Below are 11,340 nucleotides of genomic sequence, written 5' to 3' on the forward strand. Positions count from 1 at the left end.
AACCTCGACAACGAATGCCAATAAGCATCTTGCTTATTCCCTTCTCTTGCACAACATTAATTTTTCCATGCATTGACCGAGTATGCATAAAGTAGGGCCACTTAATCGGCCAGGAATTAGCACAACTTTTTCAACTCATGCACGACACATACTCCGAGGAGATACCTTGTCATCTGGGAGGACTCCAGCTAGGACGGGGAGAGGCATTCTCAAATGCGGAACCAATAACAGAAACAGCAAAAAAGGGCATGATTTTTGACTATTTTAAGGGTTGTTGTTTGATTGCGAAATTTTTTGGAGTAACCCAAGTATAGATGCCCTTATACAACATGTATCCATAGGTATATGGGGCCAAACGCCAAATCAAGCCCCTAGGTGTGTGTATATAAGTAGAAATAGCCATTCTTCGAGAAAAATATTGGTAAAACGGAGAAATCCGGCCATACAAATTGCATGCGAGTGTATATAATGTTTTGCGGTGATGTTTGTGATTTATTATGATTTTTGGGGATTTTCTGGGTTCGATTTGCTATTTTCCTTTTAATTTCACTAATTTTCGACAAAAACTTCAAAAATACAAAAAGCAGGTGAAAAACAGTCGTAATGAAAAAGAAAAAATATGGGATGATCAGTGACTATAGGACAACCTATGGTACAATGGGGGCGCAATTATGAGACTAGAGCGGAAAGCGTGTTTTGGCCAGGTTTTGACCGAAATGCCAAATTTCTGGTAAACAGAGCAAATGGAGTCCAAATCAAGAAATTTTTGGGCCTAAACCGCATCTCGCAAGAAGATAGGAACACATGTCAAATTTCCTAAAAAATGGTTAGGGGACCTCCATTATAAGAAATTTTCACCTCATTTTAGCTCATTCTCACTATTGACTTTGTGGAGAGAGCTTCTACCACCTAGAGCGGACCGATCTTCTAGCAGCTTCTACGACGCGCACGACTACTCGACGAGCTCCAGACATGAGAGGTAGGCTCACCACCTTGAGCTTTTCGAGCATGTTTGTCATTATGTCGCGAAAACTAGCGTAGGGGTCACACACAAAGCGGGCGGTAGAGACCTACAAGTAGAGACGACGGCGTAACGGCTAACCCGAAAGCAACAAGACTTCATTGGCAGCTTACCCTAGTCTAGGAGACCAGTCTTGGATGTCCAAAGGCAGTAGGAAAACATCGGGAAAAACCCTAAGTCCCAGAAATCCGCAAGAGGCCAGCAAATGGGAAATCGGTGAAACGACGACCAAATGCTACCAAAATTCATGGGTAGGAGCATTTCGACATGCTCGACAAGTCTATATGACCCGCATGACCAAAAAGTGACCCGAAGCGGCACTAAACTTCAGAAATGGCATCAGACACACAAAGCGTCAAATTGCTCTTGTGGCCAAACCGCAAGCCCGTTTGCCACCAAACTTCACGAGCGGCCTTCCTAGACCATCAACAACCAGGTTCTATGGTGATAGACCACCACAAATCATCGAAGGTATGTAAACTCAACACAGGTGCTTCTAGAGCGACAAATTGCCAAATGGAGCTCCGGTGAAGCCAAAGTCGACAAAAACCATACGGCAAGGATCCCCAAGGGATCAGGAAGCTATGGAGACCAACATCAAGAAATTTCATTGCCAAAGAGCACTCCAAAAGTCAGAAAATGGCTCGGAGGCTCTGAAGTCCACACAGGGAGTTATTCTCTATCCATTTGACTTTTTTGTTGAAATTAGACTCAAAAGGGACTTAGGGGGGCCAAGGGCAAGCACTGGGAGCACCATCCATGAAAAAATCACCAGGAGACATCCTACACGTAGGATGTCTCAGGGGCACTTTTGGGCACAAACTCCAACATTTTTCACGATGCACATTTTTTGAATGACATTTACAAGCTATCCACCAAGTCTTATCACATTTGGACCAAATTTTACCCCATATGCATGAAAAAACGCAAAGTTAGGGCATAGAGGCAATGATGGGCCATAGACCTACCAAATCTTGTCCAAATCCAATGAAACTTGCACAACACATTCACTAACACATCAACAACCAATCTGTGTGGTCAGAAGGAAAAAATGATGAAATAGACATCCTACGCGTAGGTTGTCTATTTGACTTTTTTGACATGCAGGGAATGTTTTATCATTCCAGATCCAATCACCTCATCATCAGGAGCCCATATATAAAGTTTGAGGCCATTCTTATCATTTTTGACCCCCAACACCTTCAAGATACACTTTTTGAGCCCAAAAACACCACACAGGCCCTTATAAGCATCAAATCTTGCCGAAATCCAAATCCAAGCACATGGCCATGTTCCATAGGCAAGGACTACCCACAGGACAAAGGCTCCCATGATGTCACTCTTTGCACAAAGCCTCGAAGTCACCGGCAAAGAAGAAGAGAATGACCATCAAGGATTATCTGGAAGAGGTGGAACCCTTCGTCATTCCAGAAGGAATGATGCAACGTGCAATCTACGCAATCTGAAGTGTAATCTACGCATTCTGAAGTGTAGTAGGACAACGATGTGTGGAGGTGCTCAACACGACGTTTTAGCTTAAAATTTCTCGATGCAAGAAAGCATCGAGAGTTCAGCATTTCCTTAAGCTCTTTAAAATGGAAATAGAAATAGATTAAAATAGAGTATAGAAATAGACCACCCTTCAAATTTGAGGGATATGTATGGATTTATGTAAAACAAGGTGAGAGGCATGACGGTCCACTAAGTTAAGGGGAGATGAGGAAGAGTACATTCAAATAAGTGCCAATGATCACATGGAATTTTTGTTGTGTTTTAATATAAAATTGTATGATCTATCATACAAGTGAAAGGTGCATATCAACATTTTGAAACAAAATGAGAAAGAAGTAAAATAAAAACAATGAAATGTAAATTTAAAACACAAAAAATATTTTAGTGCTTTTTTATAAGAAATTATAAATTTAATAAACATAGAAAATAATAAAACAAGATAGTGAAATGAATTTTTAGGAGGTTTTTAAATGAAAGGACCTATTATCAATACCTTATATCATGGGGTCAAACTCCTATGAATACAATTTAATCCAAAAAGGTGAATGCAACTTTGGAAAATGACTTTTAGAAGACTGTTAGGCTGAAGACGGGAGGCCACACTCAACTGAAGACTGACGAAATGATAAAAGAAGGAAATCCTATGTAGTCATTCCCTGATTAAGAAAACCCATAATTTCACTTGTAAATACTTGGGGCTTGCAGAAGTTTCCAATTTTGTATATTATTTTTGCCGTTAGACCAAGTAGGATTTCACTTTGGAACATGAGGTTTTGTATTTGGAAGGTATATATACCAAATTCTAACCTTAATAACCCTCCCCCCTGTTCATTCTATGAAGTGTCTGTGAGAAGCGTATTCTGTGTACGAGAGAGAGTGAGAGCTTATCTTGATGCTACGCGCACACACTGGTGGTCAAAATCGAGTATGGAGAAGTGCAGCGTGTTGCCCTCGGAGAGAGCTACACGCCAATACCCACACTGCGCGTGTACGGCCCGACACCTTAGTTTTCAGAAACGTCCAACTGCAAAAACTGTAAGACATCCTACGTGATTCTGCACTGGGTGTTTATGGGTAGGGTTTTGGGTCACGGACCTTAGGGAGAGTGGCCTATTGGTGTTAATAGGATATCCCTCAAGTTTCGTAGCTTTTCGAGAACATATAATGGGTGTTTGGCTCATGGAAGCATTGTAGGAAATCTCCTCCTGTGCACAATAGTAGGCTGTAACTTAGACATTGGGTAGAGACCTCTGTAGGAAGTAGTCAATAGTCAGTCGAGTGTAGGTTGACCTCGGGGGATTCACTAGTAGTACTAGGAAGACGTCACCTGCGTGCACCAAAACTGCCATTTTACCCCCTATATATGGGACCCTCCTTTGTAAAATCTACCTTTTTGGCCTTATTAACCCCCCTATTGTACACTCACGTGACATCATATGCTAATCCTTAGTGAAGTCCCCGGGAGGTTGACACCCTATGCTTGCTTCCATGCTCCTGCGGGTTGAGCTTCATCCTTAGCTGACAATTCTTGTTAGGTGAGTTCTCGTTGTGCTGACGTCCGTCGTGGCATATCCGCCAACATTGGCGCTGCTGCCTGGGACGAAAACCCTAGGTAGTTGACCGAGACTAGTTCTTAAGGATAGGGATTCTCTGGCTTGCCAGAGTCTTATTTTACATTTAGATAGGATTAGAGGGTGGTGGACTCTCTAGGTCTTAGGAGGAGTCTAGGGAGCGTATGGCTGGCGGTGGATCGTCCGTCTTATGTAGTGTTAGATAGGAGTTAGGTTGTGGTGTGGAGAGTAGGAGTTGGAGTGGTAGATACGGTGAGAAGATAGCTTGAGAGTCCGTGCGAGGCTAGGAAGCAACCGAGGCACCAAAATCACCATCTCACATGATGAGTACTAGTAGGGTAAGTAGGACATCATGATTTATGATATGGAGCACTTCATGCATGTTATATTTGCTGTTAGGCTCATCGAAGAAATATAAAAGACGGTAAATTGTGTTTAGAAGTTGAATCAAAGTCCAAAAGTTTCTGTGATTATTGCTGAGAGGTCTATAGAGCATTGGGAAGTCCACTGGCAGAAAAAAATTAAATTATAAGATAGTAGACATCCTACGCGTAGGATGTCTACAGGGTGATATGGCAGGAATTTTGAGAATCTGAGTTGACTAGAGTGTTTAGAAGGTAGGTTTTACCCTATTTTCACCTGGAAAGTGAAAGATTGACCATATCTTGACAGATTGTGGCCAAAAGACAGGAATTGCCAGACATCCTACCCAAATTGTGCCAAGGCATAATTTTGAGACCAAAACCATAGGATGTCTTCATGTGCATGATCTACATGATTTATTGAGTGCATGTGAAACGTTTCATCTCAGTTGGGTGAGAAAATTGGGGTTTAAGCAGACTTTTGACGAAAAAAGGAAAGAATAGCTAAGTTTGGGGTCTTTTGACATTCAAACACAAATCTAAACACACTAGGGTGATCTACACATCAAGGAAAAGTTGTGGGCCAAGTTGGGTTAAATTCTGATGCAAAAGACATCCTACACGTAGGATGTCTAATGCATGATTAAAAGGCCAAAATTATATTTAAGACATGCGAGGCTCTCATATAGCCTTAGACAAACCTCCTAGTCATGTTTGGTCCAATTTGGAGTTGATTTGACTGGTGAATTCATCAAAATGGACATTAGGCTTCTGGAACAGATTTTTGATTAGTTGACTAGCTTATAGGTGTCCAAACCAAAAAGTGAGAACAGCTGTGAGCTCAGCACATCAAGGGAAAGCTACAATGCAAATTTTATCTAAAACAGAGCAACTAGACATCCTACGCGTACGATGTCTACATGATCATTGTTAGGACAATATTATACTGTGGACATACAAGGAGGTTCTAGTTGACTTAAGAGTTCCAGAACTTCTTTCAGAAGTGAAATTGGACCTATTTACGGAGCAAAGACGAGAATTAAGACGTTACCTCTAGACTGACAAACACGTAGGTGGTGTACAGTTCAAGATTAGTGGACCTAATCAAGAACATCGTAAGTGTATAGAGTACAGTAGTGGTTGGGATTAACCCTCCAATTATACCAATCATTACTAAGACCACCTCTAGTGATTAAATTCTTTGATTTGATTGCCGAAATTAAACGCTTGTGTAAAGGTATATTCAGCAACAAAGCAAGAAGTTGTGCAGAAACTGATCCCTTGCCAGGTGAGTGGTTGGATTTGTGATAAATTGCATTGCTAAGTTTGATGAATTTAAGATCAGGGAGACACATTCCAAGAGACCAAAAAGTGGCATGTGATTAGGATAGCTTAGTATCCACTGAGGAGAGTGTAACTCAGGCAAGGCTAGATCCATTAGCCCCACTCATTGAGGAAGGTAGTGATACTGACACTTCATCAGACAAGTCCTTCTTCATGATGGCTAATCAACAGCCAGGAGGCTTCTCCGGTGAAGAACCAATGCTAGGAGGAAGTACCTCCCAAAACCCTTTGAACAAGGCCAAGTTCACTATAATCTTCTTAGAAGGAACAAACTCTCGAGGAGCCCTAGTTTATTATGACTATCAGGGACGCAAGTGTATTTGTATAGAGGAACGGCCTTCTCAGAGACTGGAGATAATTCAAGTCTATGATGATGGAGATAGATTCCGAGATGAAAGGGAGAACCACTATCTGATAGTTAGGAACCTTGAGGATTACAACAGGTATGGAGATAATGTGGGAAAAGGAAAAATGGTCTCAGAAACTCAAGAGCCACATCCTAAAATTGATCGACCTGGAGCTCTTTTTATGTATGATAGAAAAACAACCAGAGTCTCTACCTATAATGAGAATGTGGGAATGTACAAGCATGAGAGAGAGGGAGTAGTCTCTTATTTTTGATGCAAAGAACCCTACCCAAATGAATTAAGCGATGATAAGGTTCTTTACTTGTTCTCTCATGAAATTTCTATTGGGAAGGATATCATTTTTGTTGACAGGTACGGGCGAGAATACAAACGAATTATGCCAGAGGAGGTAGATAAGGCAACAGTTCTAGAAACATCAACATATGCCCCCGAAGAAGTACCAAGGTCCACCTATACCCCTAGAAAGTCTACAAATCCATTTTCAGAAGAGTACAACGCAACATCACATTCTAACCGGCAGCAGACTTTCAACTATCAGAACCAACAGGCAACCCAACCATCATTGCACGCATGGATTCAACAAAATACAACATCCAAAAAAGACCTAAATAGAGGTGGTTATCCAGCCACACGAGGGATAAGAGATTTACAAGAACCACCACTCCATTCACATTACCAAGGCGAGAGTAAGCTGAAAACTCAAGAGTCGGTAGAGCCCGGAAGACAACCCATAGAACAAGAACAAAGAGAACGAGTTCGGAGAGATCAACCACCTCTTGCAAGAACCGTCAAAAATTATGGCTTAGGAGCACCTCTGGGAGAGGAACCCTCCCACCACCGGAGGCTAGAAGAGGCATATCGAGGAGGACGAGGAGAACCAATGATGAGATTTTTAGACCATCATAGAATTAGACCTTCTCAGGTGCAAAAATGGGTAAACAAGAAATACTCGAGAAACAGAGATCCTAAGGATCATGTAGCAGCCTTCGTGCATGTAATTAGAGCTGAAGAAGTTTTGGATTTTCGTACTCAATTTGCAGGGTTTGGACTTACCCTAGAAGAGGATGCAGCCACTTGGTTTGTTTCTGTGGAGCGTAGAGATTTGAGTCTATGGAGGTCCAGGTTTTTGACGAGTTTATTGAGGAATTCCCAAAAAGGGGGATAGCTCATAATACAGTCTCACAAATCCATAAATTCAAACAGAAGGAAGGGGAATCTGGGTGAAAGGCAACCCTATGACTAAAGAGATATGTGAAGTTTTGCCCTATGAAAGAACTACCAACCCAGTCCAGACTTATGCTTATATTTATTCAAGGACTGAGAAACGCAGATCTCTAGAAGGACTTACATATGAAGAGGAACACAATGTTAAATGAGTTAACTAAGGAAGCTCTTTACCTTGTAGACAATTGTGCAGTCTACAAGGAGGGTGAATTCAAGGATCTTGATGACGATTCATCCTCACAACAAAGTGGAAGCAAGTCCACTAAGTCAACACAGAAAGGAGAAGTAGCTGTAAGCCAGGAGCAGTTGCTGGAAGAAGTGCTAAAAAAATTTAATATGTATGCTAAGCAGCCGAAGTGGTGTGTAATTGAACAAAAATGGACAAACCATGTGACGGAGGAATGTTATTATAACAAGGGACATGTGAGAGAGCGATCTTATGCTCCCCAAGCTCAAGTAGTATCTCCTCAAATCCCACCGATGCCTAGGTATCAAGCAGGTAACCTACCAGGACCTGTAGGAGTTGAAAGACCACAACCAGTATTGGGGCAACAACTACCCCTACCAGGAGTAAAACCGGACGGCATAAGGTATGCACCGACGGTAAAGGAACCTGAAGAGAAGGCTTTGGTACCCATGCATGCATATTACGAAGATCCCAATGGGTATGTAGCAAATCCTGTCTATTTTCCACATGAAGAACCTAAGACGCAAGAACCTTGGAGCATGATTGGAAGTACGGGATCACCAACAGCTGCCCAGGCTGCAGGAGAAGGAAGATACATCTTGGATGAATGAACACTGTTATTCATAGCCAACGGAGGCATGGGCGGGCATAGGCATGCTTACCAACAGAGAGGAGCTCAAGGAGCACCTCAACAGCCTAAGGGACCCTGCTATAAGTGTGGTGGAGATCATTGGCTACGGGACTGTCCTCACGATGAAATCATTAGAGTCAATGCGTATTGCACCGAATGTGGAATTACTCACTTGATTCCTGAATGCCCTAAGAACCCGAGCAAAGGAGCAAAAACTACTTTAAACATGCTGGAAGCAGTGCCATCCAGTGGGGGGTCAGAAAATGAAACAATAATACCTATTTAGGTAGTCACACGGGCACAAGTTCAAAGAAGGACAAACGAACCCATAATTGAAGAGCCAAAGACCGATGCCCCTAATGTAGAAATGAAAAATCAACGAAGCACTTGAAAATCTAGAAAGGCTCGTATGAAAGCCAGGAAGGAACGAGAGCAAACGGCTCTATCCAAGGAGCTAAAACACACAAAGGATAGATTGGAGCGATTAGAGGATCTAACTAGTTTAAGTTCACACACTGCTGCAACCAGGCCCAAGAAAATAGTGGAACCCAAAAGTGTAGGATCGGAAGGATTAGTACTAATAGAAAAAGTAAATGAGCAGCTTGACGCACTTTTAAAAGCATATGAAGCCAGAATCGAAAACAACCAAAACCAAGGGCAAAGATGGACGACTTATCCATATGCGGAACTAGAAAAATAGAGGTTGGAAATGTGTCGAAAGATGATTGAAACAGCGCAATCCTTGATAGAAACCCACCTAGTAAACCTGCAAGTTGGCACGAGGTGCCTGCTCCAACCCTTATCACACCAAATCTAGAGAAACAAGCAGACACAAAGGAGGGACTCACGACTACCTCAGAGTCTAAGCGGGAACCTACCATAGTGTCAAATACAACAGATGAGACGTTTGATGGTTTCCAACCCAAAACATCGGCGGGGATGGGTAAAGAGTGTGACAGTCTAGATGACATGTGGAAGTAGCTCCGGGAAGCAAATGAAGCTAATGGGATAAATTACCAACTAAATCGCGCTGAGAAGAAGAAAAATGAGATCTTACCTCCTCGGGGCACAACCAACCTGACTCGCTAAAAACTCTACCCTCTTACCTAGGGGAGTATGAAGCTAAGTCTGAAGTGAGAGCAATACCATCTCAAAGACTTTCTCCCAACAGAGTAATGGATTCACAAGGGTTGATTGAGTTATTGTCCACCCCTGTGGCATGCACAATCAGGTTAGCCGAACTCCTGAGGTTACGACCAAACATGTGGACCACCGTAGGCAAATGCTTAGAAAAATTTGGAGTAAAAGACCCTACCTTGAGGATTCAAGAAGGGATCAGAGAATTGGACAAGCCTCAAATGAACACTAGGCCTGTACCTTTACAAGGTTGGAGAATATTATGAGGGAGAAGATGGAAATACCACACTACGAGTAGAATTCCAGGGAGTAGTATCCAAGGCTATTTTCGATAGTGGAGCAGGAGTCGCTATCGCCACCAAAGAAATGTGGAAAAAATGGGGAAAACCAGCTTTGAGAGCAACCATAATGAAATTACAACTGGTAGATAGGTTCATGGAAAAGCCTCTAGGACTTTTAGAATAAGCAATTGTCACCTCTTGCGGAATCGAGTATGAGCATACATTTGCAATAGTTGATTTTGGCAAAAAGAACATTTTCGAGATCATCTTGGGAAGACCGTTCATGAGACAATTAAAGATGGTACAGGATTGGGTTTATAACCACATATACCTCAGGCGTGGGGAGACTACAACCATAATATACCTAAAAGACCATAGTTACAAAGATGTGAACGAAACATTAGTGGAAGAGTTTGATTCAGCTACGTTGGCAGGGTCCGAACTCCCAGCATGGTTAGGGTAGAAAAAAGAGCTATGGATGTGTAGAGCTTCACATTGTGGGAGCTTGAAAAGAGAGGAATGCATCTTAGAAAGAGCTATTGAAGACAAGGATTATATTATGGAACCTTTTCCCGAAGATGCATTAGAACCTATGGAATGGGAACACATACTAGCAACGTTGGACGTCTGTACCATTACAGATAGTCCAACGACAAAATTTTGTGATAAGGAAGGCTATGATGTGCTACCCTATTACATGGTAAACCTTGTACCAGTAGGAGATAAGAATGTAGACTCACCAGAACAAGAAGATTTTTATGACTTCTCTGAGCATCTGGAATTAAGTAATGATGCAGATAACGAGTGTTCAGACAGCTCAAGCGAGAGTAGGGAAAGAACCGCAAATATCAAGGTTTATGATTTTGCAAATCAGCACCCTAGATGCCAGGAACGCTATAGAAAAAAAAGAGCAGAAAACAAGATTAGAGAAAACCCGATGCCCAGGATAAAAGACAAAACGCACTATCTAATGCTAGTCAAGGCAGAGGATTGTGTAAAAGACAAAATATCAGGGAGATTCTCAAGAGTTCGAGGGATAAGGACACATGAGGACATAAAACAAGCACGTAAAACTAAAACGGAAACAAATTCAAGAAAAGCTTAACAATCAAAACGTGGAAAGACGAAAGATACAGAGTGGACCAAAATGGAGCGTAAAAAGAAATACCAAGAACTTAAACAGACGTTATGAGAGGTATGGACTACTGAGGTAGAAAGTGAAGGTAAGGAGGATTCAAAAAAAGAAAACATGGATGTACCGTCCCACTATAAAAAATTCACCATCCAAAACAGAAAAATCATAATGACACCACCAATAAGGGAAAGAATAAACCAAGAATCTTACGATGGGCCGGAAGATGCAAAACAAATTGACCTCGCTGCGCCAGGCGAAGAGCCTCAACATGTCTATATAGCAACTGATTTAGGGCCTGAAGAAGAAGAAATGCTAACACAGCTTCTCAAGAAGTATAAAGATGTGTTTGCATGGTCTTACCAAGACCTCAAGGGAGTTGATCCATTGATATGCCATAATACAATTCCGTTGAAATCAGATGCCAAACCAAGTAAACAGCATCCTTACACATATAATGACACATTCGCTAAACGAATCAAAGAAGAGATTGACAAGCTTGAAATCGAGCATACAGATTGGGTGTCACCCATTGTGGTTGTCCCCAAAAAGAACAGAAAGTTGCGTGTA

The sequence above is a fragment of the Adiantum capillus-veneris genome, chromosome 7, assembly GCF_014529385.1.
Source record: "Adiantum capillus-veneris isolate H3 chromosome 7, ASM1452938v2, whole genome shotgun sequence".
NCBI lineage: Eukaryota > Viridiplantae > Streptophyta > Polypodiopsida > Polypodiales > Pteridaceae > Adiantum > Adiantum capillus-veneris.